This window comes from Carettochelys insculpta, chromosome 33, assembly GCF_033958435.1.
Source record: "Carettochelys insculpta isolate YL-2023 chromosome 33, ASM3395843v1, whole genome shotgun sequence".
NCBI lineage: Eukaryota > Metazoa > Chordata > Testudines > Carettochelyidae > Carettochelys > Carettochelys insculpta.
In genome coordinates this window covers 1,715,644-1,736,479 of record NC_134169.1, presented here as the reverse complement: position 1 = coordinate 1,736,479, position 20,836 = coordinate 1,715,644, and the positions used below count along the sequence as shown (strand labels likewise).

The 20,836-nt window shown below is 51.9% G+C and overlaps 4 non-coding genes across 4 annotated transcripts; 2 read left to right on the top strand and 2 right to left on the bottom strand.

The window, feature by feature from the left end:
* Positions 1-6,102: 6,102 nt before the first annotated feature.
* TRNAK-CUU (transfer RNA lysine (anticodon CUU)) lies at positions 6,103-6,177 on the top strand. The gene has a single exon. It is a non-coding gene; the product is annotated as a tRNA-Lys (tRNA).
* Positions 6,178-9,274: 3,097 nt separating this feature from the next.
* On the bottom strand, positions 9,275-9,347 carry TRNAV-AAC (transfer RNA valine (anticodon AAC)). The gene has a single exon. It is a non-coding gene; the product is annotated as a tRNA-Val (tRNA).
* A 2,548-nt stretch (positions 9,348-11,895) lies between these two features.
* On the top strand, positions 11,896-11,977 carry TRNAS-UGA (transfer RNA serine (anticodon UGA)). The gene has a single exon. It is a non-coding gene; the product is annotated as a tRNA-Ser (tRNA).
* A 5,363-nt stretch (positions 11,978-17,340) lies between these two features.
* TRNAR-UCU (transfer RNA arginine (anticodon UCU)) lies at positions 17,341-17,412 on the bottom strand. Its single transcript has one exon. It is a non-coding gene; the product is annotated as a tRNA-Arg (tRNA).
* Positions 17,413-20,836: the final 3,424 nt, after the last annotated feature.

Genomic DNA, 20,836 nt, shown 5'->3' with positions numbered 1-20,836 from the left:
GCGCTGGACGGCAGCGTCTGTGTGGGGAGGGTCAGAGTCTGATCCAGGTGGCGGTGGGAAAAACAGAGACAGGGAAAACACCAGGTTAAGGTTCTGCCCTCGTCAGTGCTAAATTGTGTCAGCCTTAATGTGTTGTGCCAATATTACTGTGGGTGCATGAAGTGTTTGGGAGAGCTGCAGCACCAGTGAGTGGCAAGACCAAGATTTCCTAATACCGCATCTACACACAGGAAGCTAATTTCAGATGCATCCAATGGACTCACAAGAGCTGATTTCAAAATAGGCTCTAGCCCCATCTCCACAGCCCCTGTTTCCAAATAGCTGTTCTCTCCCACCTGCTGTGGGGATTCTGAGCAGTGGGGGAGGTAAAGGTCTTGTAGATGTTTGTCTCTGATGGCTCAGAGCAAATATGGTTGTGCGTTAGTGCCTGGCTGTCTACAATGGATCATGTAGTCTGCTCTGGATGGAATCTGGAGGCATGTGGGTAAGCAAAGAGGTCTGTGGGTTTTTGGTATAGGGTGGTATTTAAGTGACCATCGCTCATCTGCACAGTTGTAGTCATGTGCAGGAAGTGGATCACTGTTGTGGACAGGTCCAGACTAAGGTTGATGGTGGGGTGGAAACTCTTCAAGAGCCTCCTTCCCAATCAATGAAGCAGTTGCAGATGTCCTTGCTCTTTCAGCGAGCTTTCTCTGCTATTAATCTTAGTGTCTAAATTTGCCGTATGGTCCTTTTATCTTTCCCAAATCCCACTTGCTTGCCTGTTAGATCTCTCCATCAGTATCATCATCAGTAGCTTGCCTAGATGACTTGTTAGGGCAATCCTTCTGTGCACTGCCTTTCTTGTGTATTGTCGCTAGCACGGTTGTTGTCCATTCCTCAGTGGACTTTCCTTCCTTCTATGTAATCTTATATTGTCGGTGTATTTCCTGACACGTACTTTCTCTGCTGTATTTGATCATCTCTCTCATGATCTTATCATTTCTCGAGCATTTGTTTTTCTATAGTCATACCACTCTTCTTTCTACTTCTTTCCTCAGAATATCAGATAAAGCTCTGCTCTGTGCCCACGCCTGACTCCCTGCCAGCCCCAACACTTGGGGCTGCCCAGCTTTGATGGTGTTTGGATCATAAAAGTCACCAGAAGAAGCTCAACTTGTGCTGGGTGCAGTCACACTCACCAGGCAGAGTGTGAATGATTGAGCCCAGCAGCACCAGCTGAATCTCCCTCCAGGCAGGAGGAAGTGTGGGGAAGGCTTTGGCAAGGAGAAGTCAAGTGCAGTTGGTGTGTGTTGGGGGGAGGTGGGCGGGGGTTGGTTTTGCTTTTCTCTAAAACTGTGATATGTGATGTTTATTTTTCCTCCAAAGATGAGTTTTGCAAGACCGAGTGTTGCTCAGGGAGGAAGAAGTCTTGAGTTGAACTCCATGATGCTCCCGCCACAGAGTGTGTTTGCTGCTCTCCCTGACTTTGTGTTCCTTGTGTTTCTCTTACCAACATGTGCTAACAATGCCCGGATGCTTTGTATATTGGACAGACTTCTAATTCCCTTCAACAAAGGGTTAATGGGCACAAAACAGACATCAAAACACTCCAGATCCACAAACCAGTTTGTCAACATTTTAATGGAGTGACCATTCTATTAATGACTTAAGAGTATGCATATTACTGAAAAAAAAAATTCCCACCACTATTCAAAGGGAAACAGCTGAGCTGTCTTTTATACTTAATTTCTGCACATTAACACATCGTTTGAACTGGGATGGGGATTTTCTGATTCACTAAAGGGGCCTATTTGCATACTTGGCTTAATCTAATTCTTGACCTTCCGCCCGCCCCAGCTTCCAGCCCTCTGCTCTGTGATTTGCTCACCTTGATCATTTTTTTCTGAATTGTCCTCCTTGATTACCGTTTTAGGTTCTCTGTGCCTTTAATATCGAGTCTGTTCTGGTATGGCTATGGTCTGCAGAAGTGGGTCTGTCCCATCATAGTTTGCCTCCTCAATTCTTTTCCTTGTCCTTAAAGCGCTACTTGACTGATTTTTGTTTTGACAGAGTGGTTTGTGACCTGTTCCAAGTGGGAAGTTGGTTTCTTGCTTCAGGACTGTGAAGAGAGCTTGGAAGTGACCTTGGAAAGGTGAAGTTAGATGCAGTACTTCTCAGAGCACTGGCTGTGTGTTCCAGACTGGTTCTGGAGTATGCCCAGTGCCTCCATTCTGATGGTGGCTTGTTCCTCTAGGGGTGGGAGAGCTCCGGGGCTCAAGTCCAAGCAAGCCCTTCTTCTGCCTTTCTCTGATATCTTACCCAGACATCTGGGGGGACTGATGTCTCTTTGCATGTTTTTCCTCTGTTCATTGGTCAGTATAATGAAGCAGCCTTTTGCTGCTGGATGGCTCAGCTCAGGCATTAGCTCTGTTAAGATGTGGTCCTCTCAATGTTTATGTCCCTCCTTGTCACTGGGGCAGCACCACTTGCTGGTGGAAGCCGCAAATGTCCATCTTCCGGCTTCGCCTTTTTCCTGGATAACTTGGCATTTCCCCCTTTCTAGGCTACAGTCCTTTAATTCCCTGTCACTCCCACAGTGACCCAGGCACTCCTCTTGTTCCCTGCCACAAGCCACATCTGTGCCACACCCTCAGTGGCTGTTGGAGGAATCCCTCCCTCTGGTTGCAGCTCAGCATGGACTCCACATGCGGCACTTCTCGGCTTTCCCTTCTCAGCTTCTACTTCTCCTTCCCTGGACTGCTTCCTGCAACTCCCCTCCATTTGTCTGTGCTGGCTATGAACCCTCAGCCCTACAAGGGGCTGCCCTTTACCTGAAGCCTCTGTCTTACCAGCTTCCATCCCTGATTTCTAGCCCCATCTGCTCCTGCTGACAATCTCCGCTGCCAGCCTCTTCCTGCAGGTGCAGCCTGGGCAGTGATTCAGCCAGACACTTAGACACTTGAATGTCACTGAAGAGGATTTCCAGAGTTCCACAAGAACCTCTGCAGAAGTGCTGGAGAGCATGGCTGGCTGGGGCAGTGGTCTCCTGTATTTATCAGTTCCCTGATTCCTGGAGCTTTGAGGCCAGCAGAACTGGGGAGGAAACGGAGATTAAAGAAAACCACTGGAACTGCTGTGGAGGGCAGGTGCCACTTGGCAGGGTGCTCCTGCTGCACCTTCCTGTGGGAGGTGTGTAGAGCAGTGCAAGCTTCTGTGGGGCTGGCTTTGTGCTTTGGGAGGCTGGGTCCAGGCAAGCCCCAGCCTCACCTTTTCCAGACCCATGAGGAAGCCTGTCCCTTATGTAAAGGTAGTGACTATTAAGCCTTCTTCTGCCACATGGGCTGGAGACCCTGCCCCTGGTTGGGTGTATATGGACAGTAAGGATTTTGGCCATCAGGTCAACACAATGAGGACAGGACAAGACCCCTGTGATGAAGAACATCTCCTGGGATGGGTAAAGGCTGGCCAGGCTGTGTCCAGGGCCCAAGTCCTTCTCAGTCAGGTGAAGTAAGTAGCCAAGCGAGAGGAGGGATGGAAATGGCCAAAGCCCCTTTCCAACAGGCTGGCCAGCCTCACCACATGTGCATGCTGGAATCTCTTCCCATCAGGGCTCTAGATTGCTCCCTGCCAGCGAAGTACACAGTGGCAGGGCCGTCCTTACCCATATGCTGACTGCACAGCTGCATAGGGCACCTCAGCATTTCCCAGTTCATTGCATTCATTGCAATGGGAGCTGGGCAGATGAGTCCCCAGTCCCAGCCCTGTGTTCCTTCTGTGCTGTTTGGGCCGGGCTGCCAGGGAACAGAGAGGCCCTGGAGATGCCAGAACTGATATACAGGCTCAGAGATTCTGCATAGACAGTCCTGTGCCTCCAGCAAATCCTCCAGGGGCTGCAGGGCTTTGGGTAGCAGCAGTATCCCTTGTGCAGCAGCGTAGATTGGGGGCATATCAAACTCTGGTGCAGCAATGGGGTGGTGCAGTGCGGTAAAGCAGGTTCACCTCCCACTAGCAGCATCTCCTGGGGGCGAGGTGAAAGTGGCTCCATGCACATTGTGATATTTTGAACACACCACCCACCACTTCCTATTGGCTGTGGTTCCCCCTTCCTGGCCAATGGGAAACAGAGGGATGATTCCTGCATATGTGATTTCTCCCTTCACTACCTCCCCCAGGGGCTGCAGGGGATGTGTCGGCCACTAAAGAGAATAGTTGAGACTCCAAGGCCAGGAAGCAGGGCACAGAAGATCCAAAGTCTTAAGTCTTATGAAACTAAATAAGGGGGGCACAGCCCAGTCAGCTGCTGGGTCGCAGGCTCATCCAGCTCATTAAAAATGATGAAATCTGTTACTGCTTCTCAGTTTTTCCTTTCTGCAGACTTATTTTCTTCCACGCGCCCAAATGGGATTTTTATATATATGAACATCACTGAAATTTCTGCAGCTTCTGATCACATGAGACAGGTTCTGGGGGAGCTGCTAATTTCAGGGAAGAAAAGTGGGGACCAATGTAAGAAGTTTCCTTCTTTATATTTATCCAAATTCTAAAATATCTCCAAAGATGGAGACTTTGCCGTTACCTGAGGCAATTTATTCCAGTGCTTAACTGCCCTGACAGGAAATATTTCCTAATCTCCAACCTCCCTTGCTGCAATTAAAGGGGAATTCAATTTAACTAAAATTAAAGGGAAGGAATTTTATGATTTGTAGCTGTATTCCCAATTCGGTAGATTGATTGATTGACGTTTGGTGTCTATCTATCTATCTATCTATTGGTCATTACTCTGGCCAGATTAGGGATTGGAGAACTCACTGCTCAAAGAATTAAATTTAAGCTTGAGAGAGAAATAAAACGGTGAAATGTGCAGACCTGAGCACAGAGATGTTCTGCATGTGAATTATGATACAGACCCACAAGTGTGGACTTTGGGTCCTTTCCCTTCCAGTCACTGCATTAATGTCCTCCAAACACCCCGGGGCGTGGGGCTTTCTGTAGCCCTGGGCGCCTTCCAGTGCAGACCAAGTGCCTGTCTGGTGTGCGCTTTGGTGCCACACTCCCGACTGCACCATACAGGAGCCCTGTGATCTGCAGGGGCGTCAGATGAGACGATCTCTGCAAAGAGCCTGTGGCACAGAGCAGCCTCTGCTGTTCCCATGTGCAGCCGGCTAGAGCCCCAGAATGTCCCTGAGAGAGTGGGGGTGACGCAGGGGTAGCAGCTCAGCCATGCAAAGGGGCTGCCAGGGGCAGGACATGAGCCCTGCTGGCCAGGGGCAGGTGTGGGAGTGACATCACAAGGGCCTTTTACAGCACCTCAGCCGATTGGTTAAAAGAAGTTGGAAGGTGATGACCTCATAGAGGGTCCCTGACACCAGCCATGTGGGACAGGCTGCAGGGCTGGGGCCATCTCAGACACCCCCGGGGCTTCCCCACAGGGAGTCTCCTTCCTCCGCTCTGCCCATGAGGCTGGAGAGGAACCAGGGTGAGGAAAATGAGCATGAGAAGGAGCCTCTTTGTCCCGTTCTCCTTCCCTCTTGACTAACTGCGCTGGACGACCGACGTTCACCTGGGGCAGGACAGAGCCTGACCCAGCTGATGCTGGGCAAATTGAAGGCAGGGAAAACACTCGGTTAAGGTGCTGCCCTCCCCAGTGGAACTGAAGAGTGAATGAATCAGGGTCCTGCTTTCTCGTCCCATCGCCCATTGTTGTGAAGCACAACAGTCTGTGAGCCACGAATGCCCCTTTCTCTGGAGAGTCACTAACAGGCAATTTCCCACAGAAAACTCTCTGCAAATGTGTGTTCGCTCTGTATGAAAAAGAAACGTGTTCTACTGACTGCACCGGCTCTGCACTGAGATCAATGGTGTCAGCATTCATTTGTTGTGCAGAAATTGCCGTAGGTGTGTGAGGTGTTCGGGAGATGTAGCAGCACCAGTGAGAGGCTTGGCCAAGATTCACTCCAACAGCCTGTTTTCTTTGCATCTCACCTCCTGCAGCCCAGATAACAAAGACTGGAGTCCGGCCCTTGTGAGCACTTTGCCCCACACGTTTCACTTTTGCCCAGATGACAGGCACATTTGACTCTTTCTACTCTGTGATAGGCTGTATGGAGTGTTTTATTTGTGGCCCGGCTAGCTCAGTTGGCAGAGCATGAGACTCTTAATCTCAGGGTCATGGGTTCAAGCCCCATGCTGGCTGCTTCCTTGCTTGCACTAATATTCTCAGCCTACTGAATAGTTTTCACTGTTGCCCCAGCCTCTGGCAGGAAATGTGTTCTTCTCCTTGGCTCTAGTACAAACACAGACAGTTCAAGGAGGAGTTGTGTAGACATTCTGCAGCCCTCTACTTTGAAGTAGTGGGGTCTGCCATGGCAGGAATCAGCTCTTAAAGCTGCAAGGACCTGGAAACCCTCAATCAGGAAGCTGAGACCATGCAGGCAGCAGCCATATCATGAGGTGCTCCTCCAGAGACCAGATGTCAGCCAGCCCCCTGAGTGCTTCCAGGGCTCCCCCACCAGGCCATCCCATGGCTCTCAGGCCTCCAGCCATTGGAAGAGGAAGTGGGGCCTGTCCTGCACTGAGTCTGAGCTCTGTGACCCCTGGAGTGAGGAGGAGGTGCTCCACGTAATGGGAAGCAAGCAATGGAGTGCAGAAGTGTTCAACCAGCTGGCCAAGGGCCTGACCACTTGGGGTCACCCTTCCTGCCCACCTCACCATATCAGGCGTAAGGTCAAGGAGTTGCAGCAGGGTTATGCCCGGGTGCAGGACTCAGCCATCTGGTCTGGGGGTTGTCCCCACCACTTGCCCCTATTACCAGGAGCTCAAAGCCATCCTGGGCCCCAGGGACACCTCCTCTCCCCTGGTCTTCCTTGACACCATGGCCGAGGAGCCCCAGCAGGATGTGAAGCCTGAGTCGGGACCAGAGCCCAGCTCCAAACCCCCAGGGCCAGAGCAGGGACCATCCGCCCCACCATCCAAGTGATCCAGCGAGGAGGTTGAGCTTGTGCTGGACGTCCCCTCCTACAGCTCCAGCCAGACATCTGCCCAATGGTCATTCCCAGACCATGGCGATGGACTGTCAGGCACGTACCCCACAGGGCACACACTCCCAGGGCATGACCCCCCCACATGCTAGGGCCCGGGCACACCGCAGCCCATGGATAAGGCTACGGCCACCAGCACCCTCACCCTCGGAAAGTCCCATGTGCCCCCTGTCTCCCCCCATGTAAATAGTGAGTGTATATAGTTATCCCCCCATTGTACATAGTTAGTTCTGATGGTGTTTGTTATGTTCCATGCTCAGAGGCGAGAATTTAGGTTGTTTAAGGAGGAATCATTTTCATTTTTCACAACCCCCGCATGTGCTATGTGTGAGCGGGTGGTGGGGGTAGTGTGTGGGCGATGGGGGCAGTGAGTGAGTGGTGGGGGGGGTGGTATGCTGGTGGCGGTGGGAATGTGCAGGGGAGGCCTGGATGGTGCTCACTTGATCCCCCAATCAAAGTACTCCCATAGGGCCTCCCAGAAATGGACCCATTCTTTGGGGGCATGAAGGCTACGGGCAGCAGCCCAGCTCACCTGTCCTCCTTTGGGCACCCGGAGGTGCAGCTGCTGGTACTGACACATCCATGGGATGGCTCTAATGCCACAGAGCACCTCAGCACAGCTTAAGAAATAGGGAGGACCATGACTACGTGTGGCCAGATGACTCCCATAAAGAGCCTCCCCCGCTCCCCCCGCCCCGGCCTGGCTTCTCCCCTCCACCAAACCCACCCCCAAAGCAGCAGGCATGCTGAGGCCAGCATCACATGGTGGTACAAAACTGGGCAATCCCCAAGTGGGGCCTCTTAACTGTGGGGCTCCTTTTAGCTGTGGGACAGGAGCTGTGGCCCAAAGACGCATTCCCCAGCTGCTGAGAAGCACAGAAGAACTCCAGTCTTGTCCAGGGTGGCACAGTCGAATGGAGACCTGCCTCAGGGCCTGTAGCTGGTGCTGTGGAAGAATCTATTGCAGTCGGGACAGAGAAACATTCATTCCCCTCTGGCAAGTATCTGCTCTTTTCCCAGCTGTGCACTGCCCAGCCCAGGAGCTGGGAGGGACCAGAGCCCCTGATTCAGCCTTGGGAACAGGACTTTCCTTAGAGACAGCTGCCCATGTCACTGGGTGCAGCTCAGCCAGGGGTGCCCCCACCTTGCCACGCTGTCTGGCTAGGGCACTGAACCCCTGCACCCTGGCGACAGGGGACTGAGGTGAGTGTAGCGCTGTTGTTCTGACACTGGAGATGAGCTGGGCCCTGTCAGGCAAATGAAATCATCCCACCCCACCCCCCCCCACCTGTGGCAGCCAGACCTCAGCTCGGTCTCACAGAGTTGGCCTGTGCTTGGAGTCTGCCCAGCACAGGAGCTGGGGGGCAGCCGGCTCAGCCGTTGTAGAAGTAGCATCACACAAGAGGACTGGAACTCAACAAAGCTCAGCAGGATGGTGCCTATAAAGGTTCAAGGAAGATGGGATTCAAACCCTGCAGAGCACAATGGATTAGCCGTCCATCCCCTTCACCACTCGGCCGCCTCACCCAACGTGCCTGGAACTTTTTCATATGTCCCAACTTCAGCCCTGCCAGGAAGTCTGGCCGGGGACACACGATGGGCAGGTTTGGCCCAACAGGGCTACGCTCACTCCTGTCCCCTGCAGTGCTGCTTCCTGGGGCGAGCAGGGCCCTGTGGTGCCCTGGCCTGGGAGCAGCACAGCCCGGCCATGACCATTCTCTACTCTGGGGCTGGGCCCTGCCCCAGCTCTGTGCATGTGTCCCTGCTGGGTGGGTACAGACCAGGGCCATGGGCAGGGTCTGCAGCCTTTGTGTCTCCTCCTGACATGCTCTGCTCCTTTCCAGCTGCTCTGTTAGCACAGCAGCTCCGGCTTTATTGCCCCCTTCTGTGCCAGGCCTGTCTGTGAGGTAGGGAGCTGATGGGAGGCAGGTTCAGGAGCAGGCTGTGGCTGGGAGGGAACACGTGGGATAGGGCAGGGGCACTTGCCTGGCACAGCTTCTGTTGGAGGAGGGGCAAAGATAGTTCTGTGGTTCCCAGCCAGTGAAATCAGTGAGGGAAAACCCTTCAAGTACGTGCCAGGAGAGAGCTTCTGTGCGCGAGCAGCGATGCATCTGCTGGGCTCCCCTCCTGGACAACAGGGTCTGGTTCAACTTCTTCTGTCACATGGGTGTTGGGCTTGTCAGAGAGAGAGGCTACAGGAGAAAGAGATGAGCCCTCAGGGGCATAAGAGAGAGTGAGACAAACAGAGACACTCGTGCTTCTGCCTGGCTTTGACCCAGGGACCTTTTGTGTGTTAGGCAAACATGATAACCACTACACTACAGAAGCTCAACTTGCCCAGTAGGTGTATCTTGCCCTCCCCTAAATTGCATCCTCAAGCCACTGCTTCCCCTCCATATGTGGATGGGGGACCTAAGAGAAACTGAGGGGAGTCCTTTACTGGCTCAGCTGCTGGAGGAGAGGGAAGCAGCTGCACTCACAACTGGGACTTTCAATAGCAGCTCTTCCAGAATTGAGGTCCCAAGTGGTTATGCAAATGAGACATGCAATATTTAAGTCTGCACCTCATTTGCATTTCTTATTGGCCACATTTCCATGCCACTTCCAAAAGGGCTGGGCAGTGGAGCCACAGCCTCCCTGTGTAGATGCTCCACAGGACTTTTTGAAAGAGCTGCGGCTTTTTTGAAAAAAACTCTCCAGTGCAGACATAGCTGTGGGGAAAATGTAGAAGAGCAGAGCCAGGCTCCAGCCTGAACATTTGCAACAGCTTATAACAAAGAAATGTGTGTGTGCATAACCGAAGACTAGAATTTCTTTAACAACTACAGAACATACAAATGTTTAATAAGTCTTATTTGCATGGCCATTTCGAAGTTTGGGGCACGTGTAGACACGGCCCAAGAGGGGAGTTGCCAGGTGGTCTAATCCAAGTGCCTGGGCTCTTTGCAGGGGTAACTGGGTGGGGTGCGGTGGCCTGGGATGTGCAGGGGTTTAGAGGAGATGTTCTGGGGCTGCCTTGTAGTTTTAAATGCTACCAGTGTGACTCAAACCTTCGTGCTCTTCTGCTCTTATAAACTATTCTGTCTGGGGAAAACACCGAGTGGGACAAGTCCCTAAGCTGAAACCATGATGGTATCTCCAGGGGAATGGGAAGGAAACTCTTTCTCCTTTAGGAACACAGATGAAAGACTGACCCAGCCCACTCTTTCAGAAGGGCTACGTCTACACTGAGAGAAATCTTTGAAATAGCCTGGCAAATGGCCATTCAGAAGAATACGAATGAGGCACTGAAATGCATATTCAGCGCCTCATTTGCATGCCTCCAGATGCAGCGCTTTGAAATTTCCTCGTTTTCCTCCTGCGTGGCTCGTCCAGACGGGGATCCTTTTTGAAAGGACCCCACCAACTTTGAAATCCCATTATAACATAGGAAAAAATCTGGGAAGTGAATCAGCAGTCCAAGTGATTTCCAAAGACCTGCTGCTATTATGAACCAGGGCACATGCTCCTTGGGGGCACCCAACCACGTTGCCCCATCTGAATTCTGACAGGTCTGGGGGCCTTGTTCTGGAGTCTGGCCCTTCTCACCTTTAAACCTGTTAAATATTGTTCCATTATTTCAGCAGCAGCATGGCGGAGCTGCAGGAGTCGGTGCCTGTATTGGTGGCATTTAAATGCCTGGGGGGCATATAATAACCACAAGTAAGATGATCAGCATTCATTCCAGTGCACCACACAGGCTCTGCCTGCCAGCACCTCCTTGTCAAAAGTGACTTGACTTAAACCCTTGTCCTCCGAGGGGTGCATACATGCAGCAGTCCCATTCCAGAGACCACAACAGCCCAGCAGTTGCCTTTGGTTTTGTCCAGAAGGATCCCTTGTTTGCTACTGTCCTGTTGGCTGGTTAGCACACTTGGTTTGCAGGTGGTTCTAACACTACTCAAGCCATGTGTTCAAGGGCCCAGTGTACTGCCAGACAACACTTGGGTGTGTGTGGTTTCACCTTTGCCTTTCTTCCCCCAAATCACCTGAATTTGGGGTTTTTGGTCTGGGGTGGAATAGCAGCTGACAAGTCTGTGGGTTTGCTGGTGGGAGATCTGGCTGGCCAGTGGGGGTGGAAGAGTGGTTGTTGGGATTTCCCTTAGAAAGGAGGAAATCCCAGCCTGGGGTTGTAAGTGGCCTGGGTTTTGAGCAAAGGTAGCCTGGGCTGGTTTCTCTACATGTGCCCATGGCTCCTGTCCTATTACACACCATCCCTGCTTTCTCTGACACTGTTGAATGCTCCTGAGAAGAACGTTGTCAGCCTGTGCATGGTGTCTAGGTGGCAGCATCCTGCTCCTTTCTTCTCTTTGTCTTCCTCAGCAAGGGGAGGAAAACGAAGAGCCCACTTGCACCGGACATGAAGTAAACAACTGAGGAGAACTTGCTGAAGACTCCCTATTGACTCACTGAGTGCGGGAGCCAAATGGTGGGAGGGAGCTGATGACCTCACATCTGCAGGGCAGGTTAACTACATGTCCCTGAGCTCAGCCCATGCTGGAGGCAGCTGGGCAGCTTAAGCAGAACACAGTGTCAGATGGGAGTAGATACGTGTTATTGGGGAAGGAATCCTGAGCGGTGCATCCCAGCCATGTGCTTTGTCCATGGTCCTGACTTCCTCACAAATCCAGCCTCCAGGTCAGAGCTGTTCCCGTTCCATCCAGGGGGAGGGGAGATGTTCAAGGTGCTCTCTTGTGCCATTGCACCTGGCTGAGCACAGAGATCCCCAAATCCCCTCAATGCTGGGAGGCAGGTTACTGTTTGAATTCTGTATTGCCAATGACATTGTCTCATTATTGTCCAGTATCCATGATAACAAAACACTCAAGACCTCAGAGCTGTGATGACTGAGTGGTTAAGGTGTTGGACTTGAAATCCAATAGGGTTTCTCTGCGCAGGTTCAAATCCTGCTCACAGCGGAGTCTGTGTTTTACCCGCACCCACGGCAAGACACACTGGTGTGGCACATGCAAGAGGTTGGGTCCCTAACCCTGTTTCACAACGCCTGGCTGTTTCCGGGGAGAAATGCAGCAGTTGTGATGTGTTCAGTGCTCCAGACAAGCTGGCTGCTGCTACCTGCTGGGAGCAAAGCTCCGAGGAAGTAGGCGTCCCTCCCATGCCCCACTCTGCTCTGCTTCTGCAGTGCTGTCCTGCTCTGCTCTGTCTCTGCCTGCACCCTTCTGCTTCATCCCCCAGTGTCTGCTGGTGTCTGCCTCCACCAGTCCCTGCCCCACCTTCTCCCCCGGGGCCACCTCCTGCTCCGCTCACACAGGAAATAGTGGCAAGTGCCTGGCCCATGGCCCGAGTAGCTCCACTGACATCGTAGGGCTGGGGGGAGCCTGAAGTGGGGCAGAGGAACCTCTAGGGGAGAGCCTGACAGCAGTGAGTGGCAGGTGCAAAGTGGACAGAGGGGGTTGTGGGGTGAACAGGGTAAAAGCTGGGATGTGGTTGGCTCAACTGTCTTCAGTGGTGTATTCTGGTCACAATCTTCTCTAGCGATGGGAATCTAAACTGCTGGATGGGGAGGGGTGTGGGCCAGGCCAGTGAGCAACTGAGGCAGGGCAGGCCAGGCCCAGTGAAAAACATTGGGGTAACAAGGAGGTTCACAGCTGACTACATTTTTCAGTCCCACGTAGTGCAGTGCCAGGGTTGGGGGAACGGCAAGTGGGGGAACGTAGCACAGATTTGGAGGACCCCCTCCCCTTTATTGAAACAGCCTGTCCACTCCCATGCCAGGTCAGACAGGCCTTTCCGGGTCTGGCTCGGTGGGATGTGAGGGCAGGAAGGTTTGAGCCACAGCAGTGGCCTCCCTCAGGGCAGCTGAGGTGAACACAACAGCAAGGCCCCTTTGGGTTTGGTCCATGGGGAGGGCTTTGGACCAGTGGGGGATACAGGCTGATTTCTGGGAGGTTCCTCTAACGCCGAGACTCCGTCCCCACCACTTACTGATGGGAGCCCAGAGAGTCTCTGCTCATTGCAAAACGGCATAAGAAGCACAACATCTGCCTGCCGGAAAGGAGGGCTCAGGCGCCGCTTTTCTGTGTGGCCAGTTGGACGCAGTGTTGGACTTCGGATGAGACCATAGATAGTTCAAGTGCCGATATGGTCCTACTCGCTCTATGCAGCCTTTGCCCACAGACTGCAACCTTCTCCTTGGCTGCTCTGAGAAAGGGTCTGGCTCCAACTGGACTCTGGGAAGCAGTTGCTGGTCAGGCATGAGCCCTGGCTGCTCCCACTGAGCCATGACCTTTCTGGACTTGCCAAAGAAGAGGTGGGGGGTAAATCAGGCTTGTGTGTGGAGCAGTTTCCCTCTTCCAAATGGCGCCTGTCCTTGTGCGGGAGGGGGCTGATTTAATTGCCTCTTTGCAGCTCTGGGGGTTTCTCTGCTTCTCACTAGAAGGGGAGAAACCTCTTGAGGCCACATCTCCTGCCCCACTGCCAAACTGAGTCCCATAAGCGGGAGCGGTGACAGAGCTGCTGAGGAGCTGCTCTGCTTCCTGCCGTCTCCTGACACCGGGAGCGGACTGTCCGCAGCTGGCCCCATGCTGGTTGAGGGGAGGCTTTCAGTCACTGTGTGGCCTGCCAGAGTCAGGGGAACAGCCTGGCTGGGGGTATCTTTGCCAATCTGGTCGCAGGCTGATCTGTGAGAGGCCTTTGGTCAGTGTTGAGCCTTCCAGGGGGTGGGGAGCAGCCTGGCTGGGGGTGTCTGTGGCTCTCCACGGGCCAGGTGTGATGGTGAATCCTTTAACAGTGTGTGACACACGTGATTTTGGGAGAAAGATTGTGCACATGCTGGGGGAGGAGCAGAGCAGTCCCAGAAGGAGGCAGCTTGTAAGCCACGACCTTTAGACAGGCTTACAACTGGGTAGAGCAGGAAAGGGGTAACAAGCCTGCATTGCGGTGGGGAAGGGGAAACTGAGGCACTGCACCTCATGACCTTGGTGGCTAAATGCCAAGCAATATATCCACTCCCAGACACTGCTACCTGCATTCTTGTGGCTCTTGTTCCCACAGCGGAGTGCACCAGACAGAATGAATCAGTTTCCCAAATATGGCCAGAAAAATCAGATGAATAATCTGAGAGGTGTCAAGCAAAAGGAGCAGCATTGTCCCCTCAGTGGTGTAACAGGGAAGAGTCTGCACCTCCCTCAGCCCCAGTCAATTCCAGGGCCGGGAGGAAACATTTTCTGCAAAACTATCCAGAATTATAGCTTCTGCTCTGCATCCGTCCAGTGGTCTGACCATTGTGGGAGGGCAGCAGCCCACGAGGTTCACCAGTTGCAGCCCTCACACCGTCCTCTTCAGCCACCAGAGGACAAAGGCCACATCCGTGTTCCCTCTGACATTGCCCATCCTCGGGCTGGTGGAATTTCCTTTGAGGTGGGATGAATTTTTTAGGGGCAACACCAATGCTGGGGTCATGTGCAGATTTGCATCATGGGTACAGATAAACATCCTTACCTATAAATACATGTTTGGAACAGATCAAAGGTACGGAAGACAAACACATCTAACCGGGGGATAACTCACAAGGTGCAATACTTCTCATGGTTATTTCATATGACGCCATATTAAAAAGAATATTAATGCCCTTTTTCGGTACCTCTATTTGATCACCCTTTCTTACAGCTCCAGCTGTTAAACACACCCAGATGGAGCACTCTGAAAATGGCCCTATAAATAAATCACAGACATGGCCATTCAGTGAAACATAAAAATCCACCCCAGAGCCCCAATGGAAACACCTCCTCCCACAGACCACTAACTCTCCACAATCTCCACTGCAGCTGCTCTCAGAAATGAAGTATCTGCCTAAGCACCGCATGCTACAGACCTCTGCAGTTCACAGAGCCACCCGTTACATGGATATCACCTGCCCACGGAGCTCAATGAAGCTGAGTCCAGGGAGTTGACACAGCCAGTAGAACCTGTTCAGAGGACATCAGGCACTGCAAAGCCACAGGAACCTCCCTGTCCAGAGCAGCCAGGCCACTTAGTCAAGATGCCCCAAGGGCTCACCTTGAGCTGGAAACTGTCATTTTGGCGTTATTAGCAGCACTGTCTGAACAGCTCAGCCAGCCAGCTGGTAGCAACGGGTCTTACAAGTGTCATCTTAGGAAAGGAGCCGGGGAGCTGCAGGGACATATGGACTCAACAGTGAGGTGGCTGGGGCAGGGCTTTATCTCATACCCTGGGGAATTACCTCGAAAAGTAGAACACGCGCTTTGCGTGTGAAAGGCAGTGGGATCAATGCCTGTTTTCTCCAGTGAGGATTGTATTCTCCAGCCTTTTCTTCCAACGCAAAGTGAGACCAGAGCCCCTTCCTCTTACAGCTGGGTTCCCCCCACCAAACCTCTCAATGTGGAGGCAGGATTTGGGGCCGTCTGTGCTGAGCTGTGTGCAAGGGTACAAGAGAGCTCTTTGAACATCTCCTCTCCCACCTGCTGGGAACTCACACACGTTTGCTCTGGAGGCAGTATTTGAAAGAGGAAGTCAGGACCATGGACTACCTCAGGTGAGAGAAAGTGGTGATGCACAGGTGAGCCGTGTACCTAATATGGTAATACACTTGGAGCGGGTAGGAGTGAGTTGCATGTGGGTCATTTTGGTGGGCAGGTTTAGTGCTGCATTCGCAGAAGGTTCTGGAGTTGGGGTGACAGCTGTGGGGTCTGCTCCTGCAGGCTCTGTGTCTGTGGGTAGGAGAGCAGGCAGGAGAGCAGCTGCTCCAAGGCCATGTGCTGTGGGTGAGCTGGGAGCAGCTGAGCTCAAGAGCAGGCAGCAGACTGAGGTCCCTCCGCTGGAAGCAAGTTGCAGCAGGTGGTGATGGTGTTACCCCTCTGTCAGGGAACATGGGCCGTGTTAATGTTGTGCTTAGGGTAGCAGAGAGAGGGGACAGGCAGGGTTTGAGGGGACACCCGGTGGGGGCCTAGCGCAACGGGTGAGGGGCAGCAGGGTCTGAAGCAATTCCTAGCCAGGGCTCAGGGCTGTGGGGAATGGGAGACAGAGCCTGAGGGTGGGTGGATGCCAGGTCATGCATTCATCAGCTAAGCCACAGAGCCCATCGCCATTGCTAAAACCCAGGCACTACTGGGAATGGGACCCAGGCTCTTCTGCTTCTAAGACACGCGCTTCAACCAGCTAATCCACAGACCCTCAAGGACCAGTGGCTCAGTGCTCACTGGTGGCCAATGACTCTCATACAATTTCCATCATTCTTTCCCTGTCCAGTGTGAAACAGCTTAGTTTCTGTAGACAAACTCCGCACCCATCTTGTGCACCATCTCCCCATTCTCTGTGGGCTCTGCCTTTCCTGTTTGAACCATTCATAATGTTAAATACCAGGGTCTTGATTTTTCTTTCCTCCTGCATTCTGCAGATAGACTCAAATTCCTGTAACTTCCATTGCATAACCTTCTGCAGTAGGTTTTCTTTCAGTTGCTTCTTTCTGTAGAATTCCTCATAGGTGATCTTCAGCATCTCTCCCATTATCAGGATCTTTTTATAACAGCTCCTCTCAAATGCCAATATCCTTCTCTTTGAATCTTTCCTTATCACCCATGTCTCACAACCGCACATCATGCTGCTGAATACACACGTGTTCAAGACACTCAGCTTTGCTCCTAAGATAATTGTTTTGTTTCTTCAGTTCTCATCCATTGCCTTCAGACACGCACTTGCTTTCACAATTCAAGTCGCTATTTCCTTCTCACAGCCCAGAGCATATATGATGTTGCTTCCCACATATGTGATCTTCTCTACTTCGATCCCATCTGCACTGATCTCCCTTCTAATTTTCTAATCTACATATATCATTGTTTTTGTATAACAATATTCATAATCCGTCTTTACCACTTCCCTTCCTCATTTAGCACCTGCACCATTCTTGTTTCCTTCTTTTCATCATCTTCAATGAGAACTATATTATGCACAAACCTCAGCTTGTAGATTATCATCCCGAGCAGCTACTCCGTCTACTTTTTCCTCCATCTTGTCAAGATGCATGATGAAGATACTTGTTATAACCAAATTGGCACAGAACTGCCTAAGGACTCCCCTCCGGACTTTCTGTCTGGGTTTACTCCCTCAGCCTTGCACCTTACCAGGATAACCCACAAGGCAGTGGGGCGGGTTGCACAGAAGCTATCCACAACCTTTAGCTGACAGAACTTGGCTGACCCCAAGCATGATAGCTTAAAAAGCCAAGACACTTCCCATTTCACCAAGGAGCAGGACATGTCCTCTCTCCGCTTCCAACAGAGAAATTAAAAGCAATAAGTTAACCTGTGTTGACTGGGAATTGAACCCAGCCCGACTGCTTAGAAGGCAGCCATGCTAACCACTACACCACCAACACCTGCTTGAAGGGCCTGTGCTAAAATCAGGAATATGAAGGACAAAGCATGTGTCTTCAACCCCAGGTTTTGCTTTGATATATTGATATTGTAGAAGCTCTATTCTCTATCACTCACAGGGCACCAGGGGAGCTAGATAATCACATGTGCCAGATAGAAGACTTACCTACCCTGAATGCAAACCCAGCCACACCTGACAGATCGGCTCATGTCCTTCAGTGCATTTTCTCTGATTTCTACTAAACAGTCTCCAAGCAGATAGAAGAACACTGTCCCACACACAAAGGAAATCTGCCTCCCTGAGTGATGGCAGCTATGTGAGTGGGAGAAGGTAGGTCAGTGGGGAAGATGTGGTGTGCGCCTGAGGAGAGAAAGTTTAATCAACCCCCATTTGAAAAACTACTCTGGGCTGGGACAGAAAAAGGAGCCTGGGGAAGAAGAGTTTGTCTTACAGGGATCTGAAGATTAGCGATTCAAGCAAGAGTGAAATATGGATGTCAGCCAGGGATAGAGTGTTTGATTTCAGGTAAAGTGATCTTCTTTCTAATCCATGCTCCCCTTTTCAAAGGCAGCCACTTGTATGACAATAGTTGTATCACCTTTCCCAACATGCTCTGGATTTCTATCGTATGGGGATCCTGAAAATGGAAATGAACCCTTAACATTTGTCAGTGCCAATGCACATACACCAAACAAACCCCTCCCTTTGTTGAAATATGGCTACACAGCAAAACTGACAGTTGAGACTGACATGAAGAATTTTGGGTCTTATTTCCATAAAGAGATGCTCATTCAGAGTCTATCAAATACATCACTTCCAGCAGGAAAGGTCTCTGCACACTTTGTAAATGTGTGTGTCGAGAGGATGTCAATTATTCCGGGAATTCACAGCCAAGGCCTTTATGTCCTCCTGCAGCTAGATATCCATACACACGCACCACCAAGCTCCCCAGTCTCTGCATTTCTGTTAATTCCCTGCAGGCTGTTTATTGTAAAAGAAAAATTAACCCTTTTCACCTTTTGGGGGCTTCTAAGAAATGTTGCCTTACAGCCAGGTGGAGGTGGCAGGAAGACGGGCTGGGCTCAATGTCTAGGGGAGAAGAGTGGTAGAAATGGGGCAGGAAGGAGTGTCCTGAGAGGTGAAACAGCTGGAGGGTGGCATGGAGTGCAGGGTGCCAGCCTGGCAAGAGTCACAGGTACCCCCAAGAGTAACATTTGGTTGGTCCTGGGGTGTAAAAAGCAGTCCTCAGGAGTCTGATCTCTGCAATCTGAGTTCAAATCTCAGTGGGTTGCTGGTTGGTTGTGTTGTTGCTGTAAATCTTTGTCTCTCCAAAGCTTGGGCTTCTTTGTTCACTGGTGCACCTGAGGAAGTTTTTTTTCCTCCTGCTGGATGAATGAGGCCCACTGGAGCTAGATAGGACTCTGGCTGGGCTGAGTCACCAACATGGCTGCAATAGGTCAAGGCCCTGCAACTTACCAGTCTGTGAAGAGATACCTGAGGAGTGAGGTTGTGTTTTTCACAGCTTCTCCTGATTGCCACACAATTGTTGCCAGTACCTGGAGCTGTCAGGCTATTCCTATTGCACACGTGGCATTTAAAGGAAGGACCATCCAGAGCAGGCTAAGAAAGTCAGGGGACAGCAGGTGAGAGGAAGAGTTCCAGGCTAGAGCCCAACTCATCTGTCCCCCTCTGGGCCCTTGGAGCAGGGGCTGCTAGTTCTGACACCTTCATGGGATGCTCTAATGCTCCAGAGCACCCAAGGCCAGCACAAGAGGAGGGGAGGGCCATGACTGCTTGTGGCTAGAGGACTTCCCTAAAGATCACAGAGCCTGGCTGCTCCCACCAGCAAAGCAGCACGTGCTCTGCAGCCAGCATCAAAATGGGACAGAAAATCAGCTCTCCCCAAAAGGGGCCTCTTAACTGTGGGGCTCCTGTCAGCTGTGTTCAGGAGATAGGTCCCAAAGAGGTTTTTCCCCAGCTGCTGAGAAGCACAGAAGAACTCAGGGCCTGCACAGGGTGGCACAGTTGAATAGAGACCTGCCTCATGCCCTGTGACTTGGGCTGTAGATGGAGCTATTACTGTCCATGGCAGAGCACCATTCCTTCCCCCTGCTCAAGTATCTGCTCCTTTCCAACATGTGCACTGCCCAGCCCAGGAGCTAGGAGAGACCAGAGCACCATATGAAGCCTTGGGGAGGTGCCCTTCCCCTGTCATTGGCTGCACCTGAGCAGGGCTGCCTCCTCTTTGCCAGAGCACTGCACCGCTGGTTGTGTTTGGGGCCCTACTGAGGTCCTGGCAGCAGCACTGCAGGGAACTGAGATGAGCACTGCACTGTTGGGCTGACATTGGAGACAAGCTGGGCCCTGTCAGGCAAATGAAATCATCCCACCCCCACCTCTGGCAGCCAGAGCTCAGCTCAGCCTCACAGAGTTGGTCTGTGCTTTTCCTGTGGCCAGCAGAGAAGCTGGGAGGCAGCAGGCAGAGGGAGGGGGTGTGTAGGAAGCAACATCACACACACAGGCTGGAACTCAACAAACCTCAGCAGGCTGGTGACTATAAAGATTCAATGATAATGGGATTTGAACCTCTGTGTAGGGAATGTGGCAGCAGGAACACAAGGTTACTGAGGCTGGGAGGAATGTGTCTCCCAGAGGTCATTTGCATGAGAATGCAAAGGTGTGCGTGTGTGATACTTTTCAGGCAAAGCCTAATGGGTCGCAAGTCAGCCATGAGATTCGGTCTATTGTAAACACGTTGTTGTAAAATCACAATTTAAGCTGACACTCAGTGTGGGAGTTGTGAGATCTCACCAATGCTCTGGGTTGTTGTAGTGGACAGAGCAGTTGCCACAGCTGCAAAAGACATTGATAATGAAGGGCTCCCTGATTTAAAGCATTGTAAACATCTGAGGAGCAGTACTAATTAGGTTAGTTGGCTTGTTTGCTGATTTGGTCTTGTCTGTTGGTTGGTTGTAAAGCTGTAGGTCTGGTTTGGTCTGGCTGTTACTACCTGTTGCAACAAAGAGTTGGGTGCTAGGGTGTTCATGAAGCCCTTCTGGAGGTATTAAGAGCTGAAGTTGCAAAGTAGCAGCTAAGATCACATAGAGCTGAAATCACAGGTTTCTACTTCAGGGCAATCCCCAGCAGTGTGATGGGTGAGGGAGGGACAATGCTGACTGGCAGGTGGCTGGCTGGTAGGCGTAGCGGTGGATGATGGTGGATGGCATGTAGGAAGAGTGCGGATGACCGCAACTGGTGGGTGGCTGGCTGGCCTGTAGGAGGGGCAGCCAGTGGGAGGCTGCAGACAAGTGGGCAGCTCGTACTGCCCCTGTGACGTATCTATGGGCTCTGGGTTCGGGATGCACCGCAGGAGGTACACCCTGAAACTGTGTGTGGGGTAAAGGGCCAAGAGCCCCAGAAAGAGA